Source organism: Schistocerca americana, chromosome 9 (genome assembly GCF_021461395.2).
Source record: "Schistocerca americana isolate TAMUIC-IGC-003095 chromosome 9, iqSchAmer2.1, whole genome shotgun sequence".
Lineage (NCBI taxonomy): Eukaryota > Metazoa > Arthropoda > Insecta > Orthoptera > Acrididae > Schistocerca > Schistocerca americana.
In genome coordinates, this window is record NC_060127.1 from 166,178,655 (window position 1) to 166,206,526 (window position 27,872).

Consider the following 27,872-nt stretch of genomic DNA (forward strand, 5'->3'; position numbering starts at 1 on the left):
CAATATGTACTATCAAATTGCAACAGGACACTACAAATAAAGAAGTTTTTGTATGTCAGTACGTCTGATGGGAGATTTGAGGGACTTCGTTCGTTCACTTATGTAATAAAATGGAACACCTATAGCTGTCCTTACGATGTTACGTGTTATATGGCTACTAATTTCAGTGCTTCAGTACACCATCTTCAGGCTTACCTGACGCTGAAGGGTTAACTGCATCGGCATACACAACCCATCAGTGACCAACATCTTATTTTCGCAGACTCACTCTAACAACGATTTTGTATCTCCAATTATCAACTACCAACTACCTCAGTCAGTTGGTAGTCTGCAAAAACCAGTTCATACATGTTGGCCACTGATGAATCGTGTATGAGATTGCGTCAGTTAAGACCTAAAGGTGGAGTACTGACCCATCGCAACTGGTAGCTATACAATAAATAACGTAAGGACGGCTCTAGGTACACCATTTCACTATACACAGAACAAATGACAATCGATAAATTAACCTGTACCAATCAGAATACCAACATACAAAACAAAAAACGCTACGAACTTCAGCTCCAACCTAATACACCGAAGAGCCAAAGAAACTGGTACACTTGCCGAATATCGCTTAGTGCCCCCGCGAGCACGCGGAAGTGCCCCAGCACCACGTGTCATGGACTCGACTAATGTCTGAAGTAGTGCTGGAGGGAATCGACACCGTGAATCCTGCATGGCTGTCCATAAATACGTAAGATTACGAGAGGGTGGAGATCTCTGATGAACAGCACGATGCAAGGCATCCTAGATATGCTCAATAATGTTAATGTCTGGGGAGTTTGGTGGGCAGTGGAAGTGATTAAATGCAGAAGAGTGTTCCCGGAACCACTCTATTGTAATCCTACACGCGTCGGTTGTCGCATTGCCCTGCTGAAATTTCCCAAGTCCGTCGGAATGCACAATGAACATGAATGGATGCAGGTTATCAGACAGGATACTTACGTACGTGTCATCTGTGAGAGTCGTATCTAGCCGTATAAGGGTTCCCATATCACTCCAACTGCACACGCCCCACACCATTACAGAGCCTCTACCAGTTTGAACAGTCCCCCGATAACATGAAGGGTCCATACCTCTACACGTCCATCCGCTCCATACAATTTCAAACGAGGCTCGTCCGACTAGGCAACATGTTTCCAGTCATCAACAGTCCAATGTTGGTGTAGACGGGCCCAAGCGAGGCGTAAAGCTTTGTGCCGTGCAGTCATCAATGGTATACGAGTGGGCCTTCGGCTGCGAAAGCCCATATGGATTCGCTCGCTGAAACTTGTTGATGGCCCAGCACTAAAATCTGCAGCAGTTTGCGGAAGGGTTGCGCTTCTGTCACGTTGGACGATTCTCTTCAGTCACCGTTGGTCCCGGATCTTTCTCCGGCCGCAGCGATGTCGGAGATTTGATGTTTTGCCGGATTCCTGATATTCACGGTATTCTCGTGAAATGGTCATACAGGAAAATCCCCACTTCATCGCTACCTCGGAGATGCTGTGTCCCATGGCTCGTGCGCCGACTATAAGACCGCTTTTCAAACTCATTTGAATCTTGATAAGCTAGCATTGTAACAGCAGTAACCGATCTAACAACTGCACCAGACACTTGTCTTATATAGGCGTTGCCGACCGCAGTGCCGTATTCTGCCTGTTTACATATCTCACGAGGTTCTGTGGCGCTTCAGTGTAGATGTACGTAGGGACTTCAGAAAGGAAGTTACACATCACGTCCCACGCCAAGAAACGTACTCCAGCGTTGAGGTATACGAGGAAGCACGACTCCTGGGCACAGTCAATGTACAGTAAATTGCACTGAGATTCATTGGGAAATCCTGGCGGAATATGGAACAATTGCAAACTTCTTAGTGAAATGGCGCCTGCAGTATGACCGAGGCCACACATACGTGGGTGGTGCCGATCGTGGAAGAAATGCCGACTGCAAGGAACAGATGACACTGTACTGGCAGTTGAGGAAATGATTCTCAGCGACAGCAGGGTGACTGTCGCGGACACTGCTCAACAGGTGCGCAACTAAATAGCCAGTGTCAGTTTTATCGTTCGAAACAGTCTGCAGCAACGGAAATTGTGCACACTCTGGGTTCCGCGATTTCTTGAAACTGGTGTTTATTGTCTTTCGTGGCGTGCCCATTCAGCCATCAGAACAGCGGAATGTCAATAATGACGATACGAACATAAGGGCAACGCAACACCCAGTTCCCGAGCAGAGAAAATCTCCTACCTGGCTGGTAAATGAACCCGAGCCACTTGTGTCGGGATTCTGCGGCGCTGACCGCGCAGCCACCGAGGCGGACGGAAGAGCGTCTCTCAACTTCCTTGGCAGTCACCACGCCGAAGGCAGTAGCAAGTTGCACCCTGTGCCAGATGACACAGCCAGTGGTTTGGCGTACGTCCCTGCCTGCCGTATCCTCTCCCCGGTAAGGCTCCTCTCGTGTTCCGCGTGGATGCGATGATAAGCGAGCCGCGAGTGGCCGCCAAGAATAGCCTTCCCCGAGATAAGATTGTGTCAAGGCAGGCGCCGACTGGACCAGTTGTTAACGACGACCAGCAGCGGGCAGGCACTGCCCCGCCGGTGCAGCAGATCGCTAAGTGTGCACCTGCTTACTCTCCACTGTCCAACATTCGTACATGTCTTGGGCAATCAAAGTTTTTATCATCACCTCGAAGGGAAATTGTTCTTTTTGTGGTCTTCCGACCGAAAACTGGTGTGATTGCAACTCTCGAAGCTAGTCTATCTCTCTATCTCTCCCTGCATAACTACCGCAATCTACAATCTCATTCCTCCTGCTTAGTAGAGTACACTCGATCTCCCTCTCTACGATTTTTACCACACGGACTTATTTCCGTTACCAAACTGACGATGTGTCAAACTTTCTTTTAGTGAGCCTATGCCGTAAATACACTCATAATCCAAAACATTCTGACCACTGTTGTTGGTAATTCTTCCGGGTTATATGGCCGTGGTCCATGGAATTCTTCTATTCCTAACGTTTCGTCCAATACTACGTTGGACATCCTCAGAGGTATGGCTGGTCCTGCTGAGTCCTGCCGACTGAGGAGTCGGGCGTCGGAGAGCGGCCTAAATACTGAGGAAAGTGGGCGTGGTCTAGCTTGCACATAGTAGCAGAGAGAAAACTAGTCAAAGATAAAATGTAACTATCGATAATAGTCCGTCATAGATAAAAATCACTTATCGATTCTGTAACGTCACTGTCCACATCTCGCTTAATTTCAAGGCCTCTTCTTTTCTATTAAAATTATCTTCATGTTTATAAATTTCAATAGCTTCCCTGTACAGTCGTGGATAATAGTTCGTGGTGGCACTTAAAACTGTAGTTTCAGAAAACTTAACTGCATTGTCACCGGACTGAAGTGCATGGTCGGCAACGGTCGATTTATCTATATTACCCAGTCGGCAAAGACTTTTATGCCCCTTTACCCTCGTATTCGCACTTCTTTTCGTAGTACCAATATAGACCTTGCCACAGGTACACGTAATTTTATACACACCGCTAGATGATAATGGTGGCCTATCTATAACAGAACGAAGTACTTGTCCTATTTTTCTGGTAGGTTTGAATACCGGTTTCACTTAATATTTCAGCAAAATTTTGCCGATTCGATCCGTAACCTTACCCACTTTGCTCAGTATTTAGGCCGCTCTCCGACGCCCGACTCGTCAGTCGGCAGGACAACAGGACCAGCCATACCTCTGAGGATGTCCAACGTAGTATTGGACGAAACGTTAGGAATAGAAGTATTCCATGGACCCGGCCATATAACCCGGAAGAATTATCAACAACAGTACCATCCGGTGGTGAAAGCCTTCATTGTATGATTCTGGCCACTGCCAACCGTGACGTCTGATGCGGCCTGGTGGCGTTGTGGGCACATGACGCAGCAACAAAAATACACTCCTGGAAATTGAAATAAGAACACCGTGAATTCATTGTCCCAGGAAGGGGAAACTTTATTGACACATTCCCGGGGTCAGATACATCACATGATCACACTGACAGAACCACAGGCACATAGACACAGGCAACAGAGCATGCACAATGTCGGCACTAGTACAGTGTATATCCACCTTTCGCAGCAATGCAGGCTGCTATTCTCCCATGGAGACGATCGTAGAGATGCTGGATGTAGTCCTGTGGAACGGCTTGCCATGCCATTTCCACCTGGCGCCTCAGTTGGACCAGCGTTTGTGCTGGACGTGCAGACCGCGTGAGACGCCGCTTCATCCAGTCCCAAACATGCTCAATGGGGGACAGATCCGGAGATCTTGCTGGCCAGGGTAGTTGACTTACACCTTCTAGAGCACGTTGGGTGGCACGGGATACATGCGGACGTGCATTGTCCTGTTGGAACAGCAAGTTCCCTTGCCGGTCTAGGAATGGTAGAATGATGGGTTCGATGACGGTTTGGATGTACCGTGCACTATTCAGTGTCCCCTCGACGGTCACCAGTGGTGTACGGCCAGTGTAGGAGATCGCTCCCCACACCATGATGCCGGGTGTTGGCCCTGTGTGCCTCGGTCGTATGCAGTCCTGATTGTGGCGCTCACCTGCACGGCGCCAAACACGCATACGACCATCATTGGCACCAAGGCAGAAGCGACTCTCATCGCTGAAGACGACACGTCTCCATTCGTCCCTCCATTCACGCCTGTCGCGACACCACTGGAGGCGGACTGCACGATGTTGGGGCGTGAGCGGAAGACGGCCTAACGGTGTGCGGGACCGTAGCCCAGCTTCATGGAGACGGTTGCGAATGGTCCTCGCCGATACCCCAGGAGCAACAGTGTCCCTAATTTGCTGGGAAGTGGCGGTGCGGTCCCCTACGGCACTGCGTAGGATCCTACGGTCTTGGCGTGCATCCGTGCGTCGCTGCGGTCCGGTCCCAGGTCGACGGGCACGTGCACCTTCCGCCGACCACTGGCGACAACATCGATGTACTGTGGAGACCCTACGCCCCACGTGTTGAGCAATTCGGCGGTACGTCCACCCGGCCTCCCGCATGCCCACTATACGCCCTCGCTCAAAGTCCGTCAACTGCACATACGGTTCACGTCCACGCTGTCGCGGCATGCTACCAGTGTTAAAGACTGCGATGGAGCTCCGTATGCCACGGCAAACTGGTTGACACTGACGGCGGCGGTGCACAAATGCTGCGCAGCTAGCGCCATTTGACGGCCAACACCGCGGTTCCTGGTGTGTCCGCTGTGCCGTGCGTGTGATCATTGCTTGCACAGCCCTCTCGCAGTGTCCGGAGCAAGTATGGTGGGTCTGACACACCGGTGTCAATGTGTTCTTTTTTCCATTTCCAGGAGTGTATATAGGCGGAGCAGACACGAACGGGGGATCACCCTATCGAAGATACGGGCTGCAAATGGGGAAATGTATTGAGATCGATCACAGAACTTGGGGTTCAGAGGCTTGTCTGCTCTGTGAAGTTAGACAGATGGTGATCTGTGGTATCTATGCCGAAAGCGCGATGCTGGTGCACGTACAAGTGTTTCGGAGCGCACCGTTCATCGTACACTGTTGAACATGGAGCTCCGAAGCAGACCACCCCTACGTGTTCGCATGTTGACCCAACGACATGACTGCAGACGGTACGGGACCATCAGGATTCGACCGTCAATCAATGGAAACGTGTCGGCTCGTCGGGTGAATCACGTTTTTTGCAACACACTAGGTCGATGGTCGCCTCCACAAACGCAGTCATCGAGGTGAGCGGCGGCTCGAAGCGTGCAGGGCGCCACGGACGCAGCCTGGTGGGAGTAGTGCTGTGCTGTGCTGTGCTGTGGGGGACGTTCTGCTGCGCTTGCACGGGCCTTGCGGTAGTAATCAAAGACACGCTGACAGCTGCGAACCACCTGCATGCCTTCAAGCTTGATGTCTTCCTCGACGCCGATGTCGTCTTCCAGCAGTATAATTGTCCGTGTCTCTGGGCCAGAACCGTGCTACAGTGGTCTGAGGATCATTACAGTGAACTCACGTTGATGTCTCAGCGATCAAATTAGCCTCATGTAAATCTTATGGAACCCACGTGAGTCGCTATCGGGCGCCATCACCGCGTGCGCAAATCAGCGGCCCGTTATTTCCATGATCTGTGCGTAGACATCTAATGCCACGTACCTCCACAAACCTACCGACAAACTCTCGGATCCTTGATACGCAGAATCAGTTGTGTATAACGTTCCAAGGACCGACATACAAGTTACTAAGCATATGGTCATAATGTTTCGGCTCATCATTGTATTTCTTCCTCACTTCGATTAAGTGCCTTGTAACTGCTTGGTCGTCCGATGTACTCATCTAGTCTTCTTCTGCAACAGCGCAGTTGAAATGCTTCTACTATCTTCTTGTCAGACCGCTCACCGTCGCACGTAAAATCGCTAAGTGCGTTAAGGCTTCTATCCACTCACTCGTTGACCAGTCTGGTGTGGCAGCAGAACATCGCAAAACCAAAGCCGAAGTTTTAAATCTCCCACTTAAGAAATAGTTCATGTACGAGACTCGTACAAACATACAGTTTTTTGACCATCGGACAGACATCGCTGGCGTAGAGAAACAACTGAAAGAGTTGAAAGCAAGTAAGTCGTTAGATCCAGATGGAATTCACTTAGGTTTCACAGAGAGTACTCTACGACACTGACCACTTACTTAAGTTGCACTTATCGCGAATCTCTCGCCTAGTGTAAAGGCCCAAGCGTCTGGTTCAAAATGGCTCTGAGCACTATGGGACTTAACATCTGAGGTCATCAGTCCCCTAGAACTTAGAACTACTTAAACCTAACTAACCTAAGGACATCACACACATCCATGCCCCAGGCAGAATTCGAACCTGCGACCGTAGCGGTCACGCGGTTCCGGACTGACGCGCCTAGAACCGCTCGGCCACCGCGGCCGGCCAAGCGTCTGGAACAAAGCGCAGGTGACTCATGTATATGAGAAGAGTAAAAGAACGGACGCCCGAAACTGAAGACTAATATCTTTAACATCGGTTTGGCACACAACACTTTTTCGAATACAATAAATCTCCTTGAACGCAAAAGTTTCTGTCGACGAATCCGTAAGGATTTAGAAAGCATCGCTCGTGAAGAACTCAGCTTGCTCTTTTCTCCTGGCAATCATGAATTAAGAGCAACAAGCGGATGCCGTACTCCCAAATTTCCGAAAAGCTTTTGATTGTGCCCGGCTGCAAATTGTTGAACAAGCAAACGGAGAAGTTCTGCGGTATGTCAGTGCTTTAAGACTTCTTAAGTAACAGAACCTAGTACGTTGTTTTCGACGGCAAGTGTTCATCAGAGACACGGGTATTCTCAGGAGTGCCCCAGGGAAGTGTAATAAGACCTCTCTTGTTCCCCATGTAAATAAAGGACCTGGAAGACGGGGAAGCAGTCTGCGGGTGTTTGCTGGTGACACTGTCGTGTACGGTAAGGTGTCGTAGTTGAGTGGTTGTAGGGGGGATACAAGATGAATTAGACAAAATTTCTAGTTGGTGTGATTTTAGCAGCTAGCTCTAAATGTAGAAAAATATAATTTAACGCAGGAGAACAGCAGAACAAATCTGTAATGTTCCAGTACAGCATTAGTAGTGAGCTGCTCGATTCAGTCACATAGATTAAATGGCTAGGCGGAAAGCTGCAAAGCAGTATTAAATGGATTGAGCCTTTAAGGAATGTAGTAGGGAAGACGACTGGCCGACTTCGGTTTATTTGAGAGGATTTTGGGAAAGTGTGGTACATCTGCAAAGGAGACCGCGTTTACCAGACACTGGTGCCACCCGTTGTTAAGTACTGATCGAGTGTTAGGGGTCTCTAACAGGTCACATTAAAGGAAGGCATCGAAGCAATTTAGAGTCGGGGTGCCAGATTTCTTACTGGTAGGTTCGAACAACACTGAAGTATTACGAAGATGCTTCGGGAACTCAAATGGGATTCACTGGCGGGAAGCACTTTCGAGAAAGTTCAAGGAACCGGCATTTGCAGTTGAGTGCAGAACAAGACTGCTGCCGCCAACGTACATTTGGCGTAAGGACCATGACGATAAGATTAGGGAGATTAAGGCTCGTACGGAGGTACACAGACAGTAGCTTTTCACTCGCTCTGTCTGCGAGTGGAACAGGAAAGGAAATGACTTGCAGTGGTACAGGGTACTCACCGCCACGCGCCGTACGGTCGCTTACGGAGTATCCATGCACGTATGCACATGTAGATGTCCACGTTTCGCTTATATAAAAGGCTACACTTCAGTCAAATACACTCAGCGAATGAATTCCTAACGTTTAAATTTATATTACTTGTTAAGCAATTCTCTTTTTTTTTACAAATGTTTCTGTTGCGTCTGCACTTCATATCCGTACTACTTCAACCATCATAAGTTACTTTTCTACTCAAATACCTAAATTGTTCAAATGTGTGTGAAATCTTATGGGACTTAACTGCTAAGTTCATCAGTCCCTAAGCTTACACACTACTTAACCTAAATTATCCTAAGGACAAACAACACACACACCCATGCCCGAGGAAAGACTAACCTCCGCCGGGACCAGCCACCTCAAATACCTAAACTCGCCTGCTGTTTTCAGTGCCCTATTTTCTAATCTAATTCCATAAGCCCATCTGAATTAATTCGAATACAATCCATTACCCTTGTCTGAGTTTGTTAATACGTATCTTGTACCCGGCTTTAAAGAAAATATCCACTTCGTTCAACTACACTGGATATGACACAATTGCAGTTTCATAGGGAAATCCCAACGTTGTAATTTCTCCTCCCAGAACTTTAATTTCCTTTCCAGATTTCTTCTCCTTGGCTTTCCTTACGGTTCGCTCAGTGTCAGACTGAATAACGTGGGGGATACGCTATAAATCTGCCTCACTCCCTTCTCAACCGATGATTTCTTTTCAAGTCCTTCGACACTTAACTACACTAATCTGGTTCCTGTGCAACTTGTGAACAAGTTCTTGCTTCCTGTATTTTATCTCTGGTACTTCCGGAATTTCAAGTGTAGTCCAGTCAAACTTTGTCGAAAGCTTTCTCCGAATCTAGAAGTGCTATGAACGTAGCTTTGTTTTTTTTTCCTTTACGTTCAAAAATATGTCATTGGATCAGTACCTAAATTTCTCCAGAACAGAAACCGATGATGTCGACCTGTGCCCGTTCTTTTTTCATTCTCATGTGAAAAAATTGTGTCAATATTTTATTTATTTATCGTAAGGCGACAACAGCATATATTATAAAATACCTATAGTTTGCATTATATGTTTAAGTATTTAGACACAAAGTTAATATGAGTAAATTCTAACAATTAGTAATTTAATAATACTAACAAGGAGAACATTTGAACTTTAAATTTAGGACTGTTACTTTTTGCAGGTCTCTTTATACGCTATGGTCGATGCAGTGTGACACCAAGGGATTTAGGCTGCAACCTGTGTCCAAACCTTTGCTGACAGAAATTCACTTTGAGCTGTTGGTTTGCAATTCTGCTGGTTAGAAGGAATGTGCAGACTTCTGTCCTGGTTGCATTTGGTTGGAGTAAACACTATGTTTTATGTGTTAAGCAAGATCATCAGCACAGAGGAACTTGTTGCTAGTAATGTTTGGCACATCTCTGGCGTACAGGTTGAAGGCCAAGAGTTATGTATTGAACATATTGTTTGTTTGCAGGTATAGGGCTGCCAGACCTGGTACACACTGATTACCTGCACCACAATACCACAGGACAGCCAAAACAAAACGGTGCAGACCACTGATAAGCGGAATATGCAAGTCTCAGTTCATGATCTTAAGCTGCTGTTTCATTCATAGGACAACAACGATAAACTGCGTTAATGAGAAAACGGCAAAGACCCTATTACGTATACCTGGATTGGCAAGGCTGTGTACTGCACCCCATACTGATGGGATTTATGCAACCCGCAATGCCTTCGAAAACCACGCACCAGATTTTCATAGTCTCTCACTGGCTGCATGCAAATTATTAGTCCTACAGAAAAAATGGACAGGACCTTTCTGTAGTAAATTTAAGGTAGTTAAATTTAGTACTATGATGCATTTTCGCTAGAGGTCGTAGTTTTCGCATTATCCACGGAAAACATACAAAAATGACCTAACATGTTAGCCTTGAATAACTCGAGAACTGTGGCCTCCACCGAAAACGTAACCCAGTACAAAATTTAACTACATTAAATTTCCTGCAAGCAAGGTCCTGTTCGTTTTTTCTGTAGGACTAACAGTTTGCACTTAGCGAGCGAGAGAACATGAAGATCTTATGTGCGGTATTTGAAGGCGTTGTGGGTTGCATAAAACCCTTTGGCATGGGCATTTGAATCACCCTTTATAATCCAAAGAGATACCAGCTTGGGGTGGAAATGCTAGTTTCCAAGTAAGCAGAAAAATATGGACATTTCGAAGTGTCTGTAGTTGTGCTGAAGTAAATTTCCTTCCATATCCAAACAGACTCCAAACATTTGTTTTCACCTTACAGTAAACTCCGGATTATCCCTGCAGTCCCGCGTATTAAAAAACAAAGAAAAGCAAGGCTTGAAGTATCCTGTTATAATCAAAACAAACATTATCGTTAACTACACAAATTTCTAGTTGGCAATAAGCAGACGACGAAAAAATCCGCTAGTGCTTAATAGCGACACCTATGAACGAGGAGTTAGGTGATGCGAATATAGTCACCGCCACCTACTAGGTGGTGGTGATATAGTGTACAAACTGAGTTCGGTAGAGAAGAGAGTTAATAGGAGGCGTTCGGGGAACCCTCTACCACTCACGTTGATTTATTAGACTATAAAGAAAAATTTCTTTCGACTGATCGATGTTCTAACTCTCCGAAAAATGAAGATCTTCGACAGTAAAAAGTGAATAAAAAACAACAGAAAATTGGACGATTATTAAATGAAGGCAAGTGATACGAAATACAGTGTGTTTTGAGTATAATTTTCAAAATAAGCTGTCACTTCTGCAGCCAGTACAGCGTAAGTAATGCAGTGTGATTTCAAACCTGACGTTTATCGGATTTTGTAAATATAGCACGTAAAAACATGGGTATTTGGATTATCTTTGTTTTCCCGTTATCCATACAGTGCTGTACGGTGAAGTGTTGGCTGATCGACGCAATAATGTCTCAGAAGACAACTTGTAAGTTATGTCAACGTCTTCTTCTTCAACTCCATCCACATATCTCTTTCTGGGGCGTCCCCTCTGCCGTCTGCCTCCAGCCTTGCCATCAAAAATCCTCTTACTCGCTCTGTCTTCTTCCATTCTGACCACGTGCTCTGCCCACCGCAGTGTTATTTTAATGGTAGTGACAATGTCAGGGTCTTCAAAAAGGTGTTGTAGTTCTGCATTGGTACGAATGCGCCAACTTTCTTGATCATATATTGGGCCATATATTTTACGTACATCTACATCTACATTCATACTCCGCAATCCACCATACGGTGCGTGGCGGAGGGTACCTCGTACCACAACTAGCATCTTCTCTCCCTGTTCCACTCCCAAACAGAACGAGGGAAAAATGACTGCCTATATGCCTCTGTACGAGCCCTAATCTCTCTTATCTTTGTGGTCTTTCCGCGAAATGTAAGTTGGCGGCAGTAAAATTGTACTGCAGTCAGCCTCAAATGCTGGTTCTCTAAATTTCCTCAGTAGCGATTCACGAAAAGAACGCCTCCTTTCCTGCAGAGACTCCCACCCGAGTTCCTGAAGCATTTCCGTAACACTCGCGCGATGATCAAACCTATCAGTAACGAATCTTGCAGCCCGCCTCTGAATTGCTTCTATGTTCTCCCTCAATCTGACCTGATAGGGATCCCAAACGCTCGAGCAGTACTTAAGAGTAGGTCGTATTAGTGATTTATAAGCGGTCTCCTTTACAGATGAACCACATCTTCCCAAAATTCTACCAACGAACCGAAGACCACTGTCCGCCTTCCCCACAACTGCCATTACATGCTTGTCCCACTTCACTTCATATCGCTCTGCAATGTTACACCCAAATATTTAATCGACGTGACTGTGTCAAGCGCTACACTACTAATTGAGTATTCAAACATTACAGGATTCTTTTTCCTATTCATCTGCATTAATTTACATTTACCTATATTTAGAGTTGGCTGCCATTCTTTACACTAATCACAAATCCTGTCCAAGTCATCGCGTATCCTCCTACAGTCACTCAACGACGACACCTTCCCGTACACACCATCATCAGCAAACAGCCGCACATTGCTATCCACCCTATCCTAGAACCTTTCTCCGTCATATGCTAAGGATCCTTTCCTCATTTACAGTCATGGTCCACGTTTCGGCACCATAGATAACAACTGGTCTTATAATTGCATTGTAAATGAGGATTTTGGATTTTCGTGATAGAAGCGAACTCCATGGGTAATGCGGCAAAGTAGCATCTGTTACCTGCTGCTATTCTGGCTTTCACCTCACTGCCAATGTCATTTGTCTCAGTGATAGTCGACCCGAGGTATTTGAAGCCTCTCACCCTTTCAAACTCCCTGTCGGCTATCCTGAGATTTGGTAGGTTTTGTTGGTTGGTCATTGCGCTACTAAATACTACATATAAAGTTTTCTGCAAGATTCTAACCAACAGGCTTACTCCATATGAGGAAGAGAGAGTTGGAGACTATCAGAGTGGCTTTAGAAGAAATAGGTCAACAAGTGACCATATATCCACATTGCGTATACTACTTGAAAAATGTTACGAACATCAAATTAGCATACACCAGCTTTATATCGACTTTAAACAAGCCTCTGATATGAGACTTCCAGGCAGATTAAAACTGTGTGCCGGACTGAGACTCGAACTCGGGACCTTTGCCTTTCGCGGGCAAGTGCTCTACCAACTGAACTACCCAAGCGCGACTCACGGCCCGTCCTCACAGCTTTAATTCCGCCAGTACCTCGGCTCCTACCTTCCAAACTTCACAGAAACTCTCCTGCGAACCTCGCGAACCTTAAAGCTGTGAGGACGGGGCATGAGTCTTGCTTGGGTAGCTCAGTTGGTAGAGCAGTTACCCGTGAAAGGCAAAGGTCCCGTGTTCGAGTCTCGGTCCGGCACACAGTTTTAATCTGCCTGGAAGTCTCATGTCAGTGCACACTCCGCTGTAGAGTGAAAATCTCATTCAAGCCTATGATAGCATCTCAAGAGTGGCATTGCGGAATGTAATGGAAGAGGCTGGAATACCTAAGAAGCCCATTAAACTTTCTATAATGACCCTCAGCGAAACCAACTGTAAAGTAAAAATACAGGGCGAAATCTCCAGACAAGTGGAAGTGAAGAAGGGACTTGGACAGGGTGACAATATATCCTCATTAATGAGGAACCTTCTTAAATCGTTCACTACAGTACCTAGCGTACGCTGACGATGTGGCATTACTCGCACCAAACACTGCTGTGCTAAGCGAAACCTATTAACTACTGGGGAAAGGTGCAAGAGAACTTGGCCTGACGGCCAATGTCAAAAAGACCAAGTGTACGGTTGCGCCTTTAGTGAAGAATTTTGCAACAGTTGCAGCGGTTTCCGTTCGAGATGTGAAAGTTTGGCTGTGGATGCCCGGCCCATAACTGTGGCGCTTGCAGCACCGTGTTTACAAGAGTGGGTGTGAGGCGGCTATTTCTGATGCTATAGTCTGTCTGTAAGCTCAAGAGCGAGCAGCGCTTTTGGTGGGGGAAGTGGCCTTTCCCGGAAGAACTCTGCCACTGGCCTACAGGGCAGCCCAAAAGCAGTTGCCCGTTACCTGTCTAGCGGTGTAGTTCGGCGTGCAGTGATATACGTCGTTTCTGTTCGTATGATCTTAGTTGCCAGTGTCAGTGAGTTAACTTTGTATACTTACTGATGTACTTCAGTATCCGGAAGTGATGGATAATCGCCCTGCATTGCAAGAAAATGTGCAGAATACGAAGAAGAGGAGGTGTTTGCGGAGTAACGAGCGTTCGATCGTCTCTAACGGTATTACAGCGTGTGTTAAAGAGGCGACCCAAAAACAACTGTTGGCTAATATTACCAGTCCCAGTGAAAGGGCGGCAGTTTATGCAAACGTCAGCCTCGCCACAATAGAACGCATAAGGAAGGAACGCGAAAACAAGCCGCATGGTTTACTGGAATCGCCGCGAAGGAAAACTAATAATTTAGGGAGGAGACCCAAAGTTATAGACAGTTTCACATGCCAGTGCTTTTTCCAATTCCCAAAACACTTTAGGAACTGTTTCCTCGGGATAGTTTATACGTCTCTTAACTATGCATTTTTAATCTCATCCATTCTTGTAAAACTGCTGCCCTTTAAGGCCTGCTTTGAAATGTTTATACCACTTGTATGCTCTTGATTTACTCATAAGCCTCACCAAAAGCAATATTTAACATTCCTAAAAATTTGATACATTTTATTCGATTCTTATAACAAAATTTAGTACAGGTTCTCTAATCTATTTTTATACAAAAAAATAATAGTTGATGCTACCAAAACCCATATAACCTTTTTGACAGTTGACAACAGGGCAAATACCCAATATGCAAAACATTGCCCAAGTACCTTTCGGACATGTTTACGAAGACAGTGACAATAAAAAAGGAGTGCAAATCGAACTAATACAACACACGAAATTATAAATTTCTGGTTACTTTTTAAACACTCTTCGTGTTGGAAGAATTGTTAAGTTTCAATGCAGCCCTTCAAAGAAAACTTCTACCTTTTAGTAGAAACACAAAGTAAGAAGAAGCCTTAAATTCTACAGACTGATTACACTATATCTGGTTCGCCTTACGAATGGGGGAACATACATTCATATGAATGGGCATTCGGTTTTTTGTTTACAGTAGAATCCTCACTTCCGTTCTTATGTTAATATTATTTACTCTATAATGTTTTGTTTCGAAGAAGCTATCGCCTTTTGTTTTCCTTACACTCTTAACGGATTTGCCTAAAAAAAAAAAAAAAAAAACGCAGCGGGGACGTATCTGTACACGGAGTCGCCACAGGTTTAAAGCGCGCGCCACGGCAGAGACGGTACTACGTTGTGAAACAGCCTGTAGAAGCGCCCTGTGACGTAGCAGGGTAGGCAAAGTGGGGACTCGCTTGCTCGCTCTTCAGTTTACCGACACAGTATACTGTGTAGGTGCTTTCACAATTGCGCCGCAGTGTCTCGTGTGCCAGTGGAAGGGAGCCGCCAGCAGCGCGCGCCCTTCCTGATAAGGCGGGCGTGTTCACCGTTTCCTCCCGTCGCCGCTCTGACGTCACGGCTCGCACGGCAAGGACTTTGAGTCTTCCCCGGGGGCCGCGCGTATCTGCGCGACACCACGTTCGGGTTCGCGTCAGCCTGCTTCGGCGCCGTCCGAGCCCGTGAGCCGTAGCCGCTCGCCTTCTATCCTGGTAGAGATGTGTCAAACTCTTTCATTCCCGTGAACTATTTCATTCATTTCACTCTTTGCCGTGAAACGTTCTAATGAAGTACGGAAGCCTGGCGAAGTTGCCCAGTTCGCCGCTCAGCCGCGGCTACGCTCACTTCGCCTCGATCGTACAAAAGCTTAGTAATGGCTCTGAGCACTATTGGACTTAACATCTGTGGTCATCAGTCCCCTAGAACTTAGAACTACTTAAACCTAAGGACATCACACACATCCATGCCCGAGGCAGGATTCGAACCTGCGACCGTAGCAGTCGCGCGGTTCCGGACTGAGCGCCTTAACCGCGAGACCACCGCGGCCGGCAAAAAGCTTAGTAATACTTCATACTTTTACCAACAGATGGCCGAACTATGCAGTAACGTGCACGCAACGTTTTACGCTCTTACAGCGTCTGAGTAAGAGCATGGTCGAAGGGTACAAAGGAAAGATAAACAGAGAAGCCGGCCACATATAAAGAAGGTACTACATTTAATCTTCTCGACATTTTCTCGTGAAGCGCCCAAAAAAGTCTATCTGCCAAATGAAACATTATTTGTTGTATTCATGGACCGAAAACTAGGGCTACCAAAGAAATGCAGTCGAATTTTACGTTTCTTTTAAAATTTAATCCAAAATAGAATGAGTATGTTTACCACTGTCAAAAAGTCTATACACAGTATTACAAAAAGGTACGGCCAAACTTTCAGGAAACATTCCTCACACACAAATAAAGAAAAGATATTATGTGGACATGTGTCCGGGAAAAAAATTCCATGTTAGAGCTCATTTTAGTTTCGTCAGTATGTACTGTACTTCCTCGATTCACACCACCAGTTGGCCCAATTGAAGGTAATGTTGACTTCGGTGCTTGTGTTGACATGCGACTCATTGCTCTACAGTACTAGCATCAAGCACATCAGTACGCAGCATCAACAGGTTAGTGTTCATCACGAACGTGGTTTTGCAGTCAGTGCAATGTTTACAAATGCGGAGTTGGCAGATGCCCATTTGATGTATGGATTAGCACGGAGCAAGTACGACACAACATGTGGTTCATGCACGATGGAGCTCCTGCACATTTCGGTTTAAGTGTTCGTACGCTTCTCAACAACAGATTCGGTGACCGATGGATTGGTAGAGACGGACCTATTCCATGGCCTCCACGCTCTCCTGACCTCAACCCTCTTGACTTTCATTTATTGGTGCATTTGAAAGCTCTTGTCTACGCAACCCCGGTACCAAATGTAGAGACTCTTCGTGCTCGTATTGTGGACGGCTGTGATACAATACGCCATTCTCCAGGGCTGCATCAGCGCATCAGGGATGCCATGCGACGGATGCATGTATCCTCGCAAACGGAGGACATTTTGAACATTTCCTGTAACAAAGTGTTTGAAGTTCTGCTGCTGTGTGTTTCCGTTCCATGATAAATGTGATTTGAAGAGAAGTAATAAAATGAGCTCTAACATGGAAAGTAAGCGTTTCCGGAGACATGTCCACATAACGTATTTTCTTTCTTTGTGTGTGAGCAATGTTTCCTTAAAGTTTGGCCGTACCTTTTTTTAACACCCTGTATACGTACGTTAAGTAATTATTCAGAAGTTTTCCTGTAGATTTTATTTTTGTTGAGAATAATAGCCCTCCTTCAAAACGTAAACTGTCACCTGTAGTCATTGGTACGATTTCAGGTAAAATCCCTCTTTCAGCGTTATTAACAAACCTTTTGTTTTCATGTTGGCTGTGCGTGCTCACACAGCCAGCCTCTTCGTTTGCATCTTTAATATTCATTTGTCTGCAAGCGCTGCCAACGGTAGGCTATCCGTAGACGCTAAGTTTAACTGCACAAATAGTCATGGGTAATGATGTCAGCACTGCAGGAAGCAACTGACGCTGCTTTCCCCTCGCCCCTCACCTCCCCAACCCCTCGTAAACCTATCGTTCCCCACAAACACCGCGCGATTCGTCGACTGGCAGTAGAGGGAGGATTGAAGTGAATGGAGGATGAGTGACGTAGCGCCGATGTAATGGGAGAGGGGAAGAGAATGAGTGAACTAGAAAGAAGTGTGGAGTGTGCTATCTGTGAAGTGTTTGAAGCACCAGTTCATTGAAATTCAGTGGTTAGTTCACACTTCAGGAGTGAAGCGTTCATTTGAACGACTCATTCACGAGCTCCCCATCACTCTATCGTAGGCCTACTACGTCGACCGTCGGAGAGTAAAGCAATTGCGAGAGCGTGCCGCACTTCGCTAGAAGCGCGAAATCCCGAGGCGCTGTTACTGCGCGCTTTGTTTGCGATAGCGGGCCGCCAGTAATCGCAACTCTGTGTGCAGCGCTCGCCATTTACAGGAAGGACAGCAATTAACCAAGCTTTACTTCACTGCCACATTACACCGAGGTCACAAAAGTCGTGGGGTAGCGATATGTGCGTATACTGGCGGCGGTAGTAGTACACGAGATATAAAAGACCAGTGCGTCGGCAGAGCAGTCATTTGTACTGAAGCGATTCATGGTTGGAGGTGTCTGACGTGATTATGCCAGCACACCAGGAATTAACAGACTCTGAACCCAGAGTGCTAGTTCGAGCTAGACGTATGGGGCATTCCATTTCGGAAAACGTTAGGGAATATTCCTACCAGGTGTACCAGTATGAAATGTGCGTTAAGGTACAAATGTGTCGATCGGGAACATTTGTTGTGAACGAGCCTTAATCTTTTTTTCTTTGGTTGGTATGACATCTGTCAAAGATATTTAGTATACATCAAGTCATGCAACGAACAACATCATCATACGTTTTCACCGTGTTAACAATGCCGAATTTTGTACCAGAAAGTGATGATTTGCGGGAAGCATTAATTTCTTGTTTTCATTTGAAAAAAAAAAAAAAAAAGTGCTGCAGAGCCGCATCGAATGCTTGTCGAGGAATATGGTCATAATGCTCTATCAGAAGCAACACGCAAAAGATGGTTTCAACGGTTCAGAAATAATGATTTTGATGTAAGAAATGAAGAACGTGGAAGACCACCAAAAAAGTTCTGAGACGCCGAATTGCAAGAAATATTGGATGAAGATGATACTTTGAGTCAGAAGCAAATAGCAGCAATGCTAAATGATGCACAACAAACAACTTCTGACCGTTTGAAAGCTATGGGAAAGATCCAGAAGTGTGGAAAATGAGTGCCACATGAATTGAACCAAAGAGAGATGGAAAACCGAAAAACCATTTGTCAAATTTTGCTTCAAAGAGATGAAAGAAAATCAGTTTTGCATCGAATTTTTACTGGCGATGAAAAATGGATTTATTTTAAGAATCCTAAACTGGAAAAATCATGGGTTAATCCGGGACAACCATCAACCTCGACAGCAAATCCAGATCGATTCAGCAAGAAGCCAATGCTCTGTGTTTGGTTGGATCAGAAAGGTGTGGTGTATCATGAGCTTCTAAAACCCGGTGAAACTGTGAGTGCTAATTGCTACAGACAACAAATGATTAATTTGAACCATGTACTGATCGAAAAAAGACCAAAATGCGCCAGAAGACACAGCAAAGTAATTTTTTGTACACTACAATGCACCTGCACACAAAGGAAAACTGGTTCAGGATACTATCAAAACACTTGGCTGGGAGCTGCTACCCCACCCGCCGTATTCACCAGCCTTGGCCCCTTCCGACTACCATTTGTTTTCACCAATGGGACACGCATGGCTGAGAAACACTTCGATCCTCGAAGAAGTCGAAAATTGGGTGTCTGATTGGTTTGATTCAAAAGACGAACATTTCTATTGGCGTGGTGTCCACAAATTGCCAGAAAGGTGGTCAAAATGTATAGAAAGCAATGGTCAGTACTTTGAATAAAATGTTTTTACTTTTCAATTAAAAATTAGTGTTTCATTTTCACAAAAAACGCTCATTTCATACCGGTACACCTGGTAGACGCAAAGTGAGCCGAGAGTGTGCAGACAACTTAGTGGCCGACTGCATTCATCTACATCTACATCTACATCCATACTCCGCAAGCCACCTGACGGTGTGTCGCGGAGGGTACCCTGAATATCTCTATCGGTTCTCCCTTCTATTCCAGTCTCGTATTGTCGGTATGCCTCTGTGTGGGCTCTAATCTCTCTGATTTTATCCTCACGGTCTCTTCGCGAGATATACGTAGGAGGGAGCAATATACTGCTTGATTCCTCGGTGAACGTATGTTCTCGAAACTTCAACAAAAGCCCGTACCGACCTACTGAGCGTCTCTCCTGCAGAGTCTTCCACTGGAGTTTATCATCTCCGTAACGCTTTCGCGATTACTAAATGATCCTGTAACGAAGCGCGCTGCTCTCCGTTGGATCTTCTCTATCTCTTCTATCAACCCTATCTGCTACGGATCCCACACTGCTGAGCAGTATTCGAGCAGTGGGCGAACAAGCGTACTGTAACCTACTTCCTTTGTTTTCGGATTGCATTTCCTTGGGATTCTTCCAACGAATCTCAGTCTGGCATCTGCTTTACCGACGATCGACTTTATATGATCATTCCATTTTAAATCACTCCTAATGCGTACTCCCAGACAATTTATGGAATTAACTGCTTCCAGTTGCTGACCTGCTATATTGTAGCTAAATGATAAGGGATCTTTCTTTCTATGTATTCGCTATTCGCAGCACATTACACTTGTCTACATTGAGATTCAATTGCCATTCCCTGCACCATGCGTCAATTCGTTGCAGATCCTCCTGCATTTCAGTACAATTTTCCATAGTTACAACCTCTCGATATACTACAGCATCATCCGCAAAAAGCCTCAGTGAACTTCCGATGTTATCCACAAGGTCATTTATATAGGCCTATATTGTGAATAGCAACGGTCCTACGACACTCCCCTGCGGCACACCTGAAATCACTCTTACTTCGGACACTTAACGACCGAGAGCAGCGGCGTTTGCGTAGAGTTGTCAGTGTCAACAGACAACCAACACTGCACGAAATAACTGCAGCAATCAATGTGGGACGCACGACGAATGCGACCGTTAGAACAGTGCGGCGAAATCTGGCGTTAATGGACTATGGCAACAGACGACCGACGAGAGTCCGTTTGCTAACAGGACGACATCGCCTGCATCTCCTCTCCTGGTCTCTGACCGTACCGGTTGGACCCTAGACCACTGGAAAAACGTGGCACTGTCACATCAGTCCAGATTTCAGTTGGCAAGAGCTGACGGCAGGGTTCGAGTGTGGCGCAGGCCCCACGAAGCTACGGATCCAGGTTGTCAACAAAGTACTGAGCAAGCTGGTGGTAGCTCCTCCCACAGGTACGTTAGGAGGTTTTTCTTCGCCCAATTCGATGCCAGCAGGTGGCGTGACGCTCTCGACCCGTCAAAAAGTCTGTCAGGTCCCTCGAGAGATTTAGGTGCTTCATTCCCAGTCTCTATTTTACGTCTGGGAGAAAACCGTGGGTGCATCTCGCTATTTGGGCATCATCTTAGAGAATTTTCAACAGAGAGGCCCAGCGCAGCCGAATCCAGCGTGCGAGCCGACGCACGCGTGGGGCTGTGGCCGCGGCTGCGTCTGGCTGTTCATATTCCGCTCACGGGCGCCTCTGGCAGGAAGTCACGACTTACCCAGCCGGCAACCAGACACTCCGCACCACTGCACACCTATTTTACTTCTCTTCCCTTTTCTGAACGACTAGCGTTAAAAAAGTAAAAGCAAGCCGAAAAACACCAATTTTACACAGAGCACGCGAAGGAACTTGCCCCCCTTCTTGCAGCGGTGTACCGTAGGTCTCTAGAAGAGCGTAGTGTTACAAAGGATTGGAAAAGGGCACAGGTCATCCCCATTTTCAAGAAGGGACGTCGAACAAATGTGCAGAACTATAGACCTATATCTCTAACGTCTAACAGTTGTAGAATTCTGGAACACGTATTATGTTCGAATATAATACTTTTATGGAGACTAGAAATCTACTCTGTAGGTATCAGAATGGGTTTCGAAAAAGACGATCGTGTGAAACCCAGCTCGCGCTATTCGTCCACGAGGCTCCGAGGGCCATAGACACGGATTCCCAGGTAGATGCCGCGTTTCTGGACTTCCGCAAGGCGTTCGATACAGTTCCTCACAGTCGTTAAATGAACAAACTAAGAGCATATGCACTATCAGACCAATTGTGTGATTGGATTGAAGAGTTCCTAGATAACAGAACGCAGCATGTCACTCTCAAGGGAGAGAAGTCTTCCGAAGTAATAGTGATTTCAGGTGTGCCGCAGGGGAGTGTCATAGGACCGTTGCTATTCACAATATACATAAATGACCGTGTGGATGGCATCGGAAGTTCACTGAGGCTTTTTGCGGATGATGCTGTGGTATATTGAGAGGTTGTAACAATGGAAAATTGTACTGAAATGCAGGAGGATCTGCAGCGAATTGACGCATGGTGCAGGGAATGGCAATTGAATCTCAATGTAGACAAGTGTAATGTGCTGCGAATAGCGAATACACAGAAAGAAAGATCCCTTATCATTTAGCTACAATATAGCAGGTCAGCAACTGGAAGCAGTTAATTCCATAAATTATCTGGGAGTACGCATTAGGAGTGATTTAAAATGGAATGATCATGTAAAGTTGATCGTCGGTAAAGCAGATGCCAGAGATTCATTGGAAGACTCCTAAGGAAATGCAATCCGAAAACGAAGTAGGTTACAGTACACTTGTTCGCCCACTGCTTGAATATTTCTCACCAGTGTGGGATCCGTAGCAGATAGGGTTGATAGAAGAGACAGAGAAGATCCAACGTTACAGGATCATTTAGTAATCGCGAAAGCGTTACGGAGATGATAGATAAACTCCAGTGGAAGACTCTGCAGGAGAGACGCTCAGTAGGTCGGTACGGGCTTTTGTTGAAGTTTCGAGAACATACGTTCACCGAGGAGTCAAGCAGTATATTGCTCCCTCCGACGTATATCTCGCGAAGAGACCGTGAGGATAAAATCAGAGAGATTAGAGCCCACACAGAGGCATACCGACAATCCTTCTTTCCACGAACAATACGAGACTGGAATAGATGGGAGAACCGATAGAGGTACTCAGGGTACCCTCCGCGACACACCGTCAGGTGGCTTGCGGAGTATGGATGTAGATGTAGATGCATATGTTTTTTAAATTTTATCTGTTCCTCTACATCAATTTTATCCCCTTCACAACAGTCCACATTAGATGCTACTCACTTATGCCAGCGGTTTTTCCGATCCCCCCTTCAGGAGCTCGACCTTCAGCTCTCCGGCGATACGTTTTTAATCCTATCTATGCTTGCAAAATTGCTCCCCTTTGCGGTCTCCTTTTTTTTCTTTTCTTTTTTTCTTGGGAACAGAAAAAGCCACACGGCGACCACGGCTAGCGAATATGGAGGTTGGAGCGTCTCTACAGTATTCCTTTTGCCCAAAAATTCGCGAATAATTGTTTTCCCGGGTTGTATTCCTAACTTGTAAAGCAGTACTTCTCATTGACCATTAGGCCTTGTGGCAAGAGCTCATGATGCACTATGCCTTTAAAATTCGAAGAACGCACTGAGCACAACCTTCACATTTGAGCGGACTTGTCGAGCTGTTCTCTACCTCGGCGATCCACAATGAGCCTTAGTTTCGACATCACATCTGTAAACCCACTTTCATCACCTATCACATGACACGTTTCAGCAGTTATGCATCGTTGTTGATTTCACCTAGCGAATCCTGAGCAACCTGTGTTAGCCGCTGCTCTTGTTCAAAATGCAACAATTCTGGAACAAATTATGTTGTGACACGTTTCATGGAGTTTTGCTATTTGGGGAGCAAAATAACTGATGATGGTCGAAGTAGAGAGGATATCAAATGTAGACTGGCAATGGCAAGGAAAGCGTTTCTGAAGAAGAGAAATTTGTTAACTTCGAGTATAGACTTAAGCGTCAGGAAGTCGTTTCTGAAAGTATTTGTATGGAGTGTAGCTATGTATGGAAGTGAAACATGGACGATAAATAGTTTGGACAAGAACAGAATAGAAGCTTTTGAAATGTGGTGCTACAGAAGAATGCTGAAGATTAGATGGATAGATCACATATCTAATGAGGAGGTATTGAACAGAATTGGGGAGAATAGGAGTTTGTGGCACAACCTGAGTAGAAGAAGGGATCGGTTGGTAGGACATGTTCTGGGGCATCAAGGGATCACAAATTTAGCATTGGAGGGCAGCGTGGAGGGTAAAAATCGTAGAGGGGGACCAAGAGATGAATACACTAAGCAGATTCAGAAGGATGTAGGTTGCAGTAAGTACTGGGAGATGATGAACTTTGCTACGCTTTGTTCCGTTCTTATAGCAGAATGTAACAAATTCCACGATCAGTTTTTTCACAAAATAAATAATAGCCGATACTACTGAAATAAATGTTTGACAGCTGACAACACAATAAATATCCCATTCGACTAACAATTTAGTTCTCAGACATGCAAATCAGTACAACAACGATAAAACAACGCGAATCGGTCTAACAGAGCACGCTAAATTACAGAATTCGCGTTACTTTTTCAACATACGTCGTACGTAGAGTCACGCGGACCTTTAATGCGAACGCCTTAGAGAAATTGACTCCCAGTGCGCAATAAAGAGAACGACAATTAAAACTTCGTGACAACCTCTCCTATTCTCCGATGGCACAAGGACATGTAAGAAGAACAACAACGACGACGACAATAATAATGTTTTTGTGGTATTCAGTCCGAAGACTGGTTTGATGCAACTCTCCATGCCACTCTATCCTGTGCAAGCCTCTACATCTCCCAATACCTACTGCAACCTACATCCTTCTGACTCTGCTTAGTGTATTCATATCTTGGTCTCCCTCTACCATTTTTACCCTCCACGCTGCCCTCCAGTACCAAATTGGTGATCCCTCGATGTCTCAGAACATGTCCTACCAACCGATCCCTTCTTCTAGTCAAGTTGTGCCACGAACTCCTCTTCTCCCCAGTTCGATTCAGTACCTCACCATTACGTGATCTACCCATCTAATCTTCAGCATTCTTCTGTAGAACCACATTTCGAAAGCTTCTATTCTTTTCTTGTCTAAACTGTGTATCGTCCATGTTTCACTTCCATGCATGGCTACACACCGTACAAATATTTTCAGAAAAGAATTCCTAATGCTTAAATCTATACTCAATGTTAAAGAATTTCCCTTCTTCGGAAATGCTTTTCTCGCCATTGCCAGTCTACATTTGACATCCTCTCTACTGCGAGCATCATTAGTTATTTTACTGCCCAAATAGCAAAACACATCCACTACTTTAAGTTTCTTGTTTCCTAATCTAATTCCCTCAGCATCATCTGATTTAATTCGACCACATCCAATGCACAGCTTGAATAACATCGTGGATGGGCTACAACCCTGTCTCACTCCCCTCTCAGCCACTGCTTCTTTTTCGTGCCTTCGACTCTTATAGCCGCCATCTGGTTTCTGTACAAATTGGTAAGAGCCTTTCGCTCCCTGTATTTTACCCCTGCCACCTTTAGAATTTGAAAGAAGTATTCCAGTCAATAGTGTCAAAAGCTTTCTCTACGTTTAGAAATGCTATAGACGTAGGTTTGCCTTTCCTTAACCTATCTTCTAAGGTAAGTCGTAGGGTCAGTATTGCCTCGCGTGTTCCGACATTTCTCCGGAATCAAAACTGCTCTTCTCCGATGTCGGTTTCCGCCAGTTTTTTCATTCTTCTGTACAGAATTCGTCTTGGTATTTTGCAACAGTGACTTATCAAACTGATAGTTCGGTAATTTTCACAGCTGTGAACATCTGTTTTCTTTGGGATTGGAATTAAGATATGCTTCTTGAAGTCTGACGGTATTTAGCCTGTTGCTGGAGTTTTGTCATGACTGGCTCTCTCAAAGCTATTAGCAGTTCTAACGGAATGTTGTCTGCTCCCGGTGCCGTGTCTCGACTTAGGTCTTTCAGTGCTCTGTCAAATTCTTGACGTAGTATCATATCATGGATCTGAATGCCTAACGACGAACTATAAGATGGACAAACTAGAGGTACTGGAAAGAAGGATTATTAGAAAAATAATGGGTGCAATGAAAACTGCAGATGGTTGGAAAATAAGAAGTAATGAGGAGATCTACAAAAATATAGAGAAAATATCTGAAGTAATGGCCAAACGAAGATTAACCTTTTTTGGACATCTCTACCGAATGGATGGAAATAGACTAACAAAACAAATACTCCTATATTTCTGGAAGAAGAAATCGACAATAGCGTGGATTACAGAAGTAAGAAAAGATCTTGAAAGAAACGACATCAAAGAATCAGAAGTAGCAGAAAGAAACCGTTTTAAAAACAAATTACTAAATTTGGAAGGCTTTCAAATCAGAAGAAGTAAGAAATCGGGAACAACATGGACAGAAGAAAGGAAGAGACTTCACGGGGAGAAAATGAGGGAATACTGGAAAAATAGGAAACAACAACAAAGGAAAAAGAGGAACTGAAGTTATTAACGTGATCCTAGTTGGACAATACGATTGTAAAAAATAATATAATAAAAATTAGTTAAATAAATTCATGTGTATGTACGACCTGGTGGAAGCTTTTCAATTGGACGCCACTTCGTCGACTGCGTGTCCCTAACACGCTCCAGTTATCCATCCAGGGAGAGGGGCTCTGCTCTTTAACGTGGAATCCGGACGACGCGTCGTTTCTGGCAAATCTCCTTAACGTTGGGACGCAAACCCTTTGTTAAAAAACAGACTGGATAATCCGTGCCTGGCTAGGATTCGATCCCGAGATTTTTGCTTCTACGCACACGCTTTACCGCTCGCCCCCACAACCTTCATACACACTGGTCGATCTTCACTGTTTTCGGGAGTTCCGACGGCTCTTTACTTCTCTGCTTTCCCGCCAGATACCGCCTACTCTGTTACTGACCACCTCGTAGCTTCCATCACTACCACGAGATGTCATTCCAAATGCCATTTAAATACGGAACAGATCTACTAGCATATTACACTTTCATTACACACTGACGCGCAAAACTTAAGGACGAAAGTAACTTTCGTATTGATGTGTCACTGCGAAATAGCATGGACAGAGGAAACTTGGACCGTACGTAAAAGTAACTTCAACAACATACCAGAGAAAGTAACTGAAAGAAATACGCAATGCGATGAGTAAAAGACAATAATCAGACTGAACTCATCGCTATTTATTATGGCCCCCTGGACATTACGAAAGGTTCGACACGGATCTAAATAAGTGTGCCATCACCATGGACGGCAGCGCAGACACTATAACGTCCTCCCCTGCTGGCCGTAAAGCCGTCGGCACACGGACCGTGCTATCGAACGTCAACGTTGAGCGTGCCGAGTTCAACGTGCTGCTGAACGCTCAGGAACGATGCGACTTGTGCATACGTACGTGGGCCCCAACGTGGTACACGCGATCGAGACGCACTCCAGCGGCAGTTGTGGGATGTTTCTATTCCTATTTCACATTGTTTACTCAATGGGTGCGCGTAAAATTTCCACGTTAGTTCTATTAAAACGCACATTTCCTCCATTGTCCATATGCTACTCACGTTCTATACGTAATATAAACAAAAACTTCAATATCCATGTACATGTTTTAAGACAAAAAGGAAAGTGCGATGTCCAATCAATAAGGACACAAGCTTATAAAAGTTCCATTACAAACAATGTGACACACAAATTTGCAATAGTTTTCCACATAAGATAAAGTTATTATATCTTTCCCAGATTTTGGTAAAACCCTTAGATCATTCTTACTTGATCTCTGTTCCTACAGAGAAGCAGAATCTTTAAAAGGCGTGAATTACGAAAATCAAAAGAAAAATGAACAAAATATATTTATACAAGTAGTGCAAGCTGTCCTGTACATTAAGCCAATCGAAAAAACTCACTCCTCAAAAGAATGTGAACTTATATTTACTTAACATCAGATATGTAGTATATACTTACATTATAATGAAGCATCAAAACCTATAAATACGCGAATGTTAGGAAAAAAAAAAAATTTAAGCTTCGCGAGACACGAACCAACATTCTACCACTAATCTTGTCGTGGATCGTTGACGCTACTCACTACGCTTTCTTTTTTTTATGGGGGAGACAGGAATCAACAGTAGTGGAAGGCGTTGTTTTTTATTTATTTGCATGTGTTTTTGTAATATTCACTAATATCATGAAATGATGTGAACACATCGGCGAAAGAGAAAAGAAATATAAATTCTGGTTAAAGAAAAAGAAAGGAAAAAGGAAAAGCAAAAAGAAATAAAATCCGCGCAATCTGCGACGCGCTCTCCCATCCGCGGATGTCAGAAGTAGAATAGATCGTAGGCGGTTGAAACTCAGACACCGCCGGGGGAAAAGGGGTAGG

The 27,872-nt window shown here is 45.1% G+C and overlaps 1 protein-coding gene across 1 annotated transcript in view; it reads right to left on the bottom strand.

The window, feature by feature from the left end:
• Positions 1–27,872, bottom strand: part of LOC124550777 (mitogen-activated protein kinase kinase kinase 10-like) — a 680,343-nt gene that overhangs the window by 581,600 nt on the left and 70,871 nt on the right. The window lies entirely within an intron of this gene.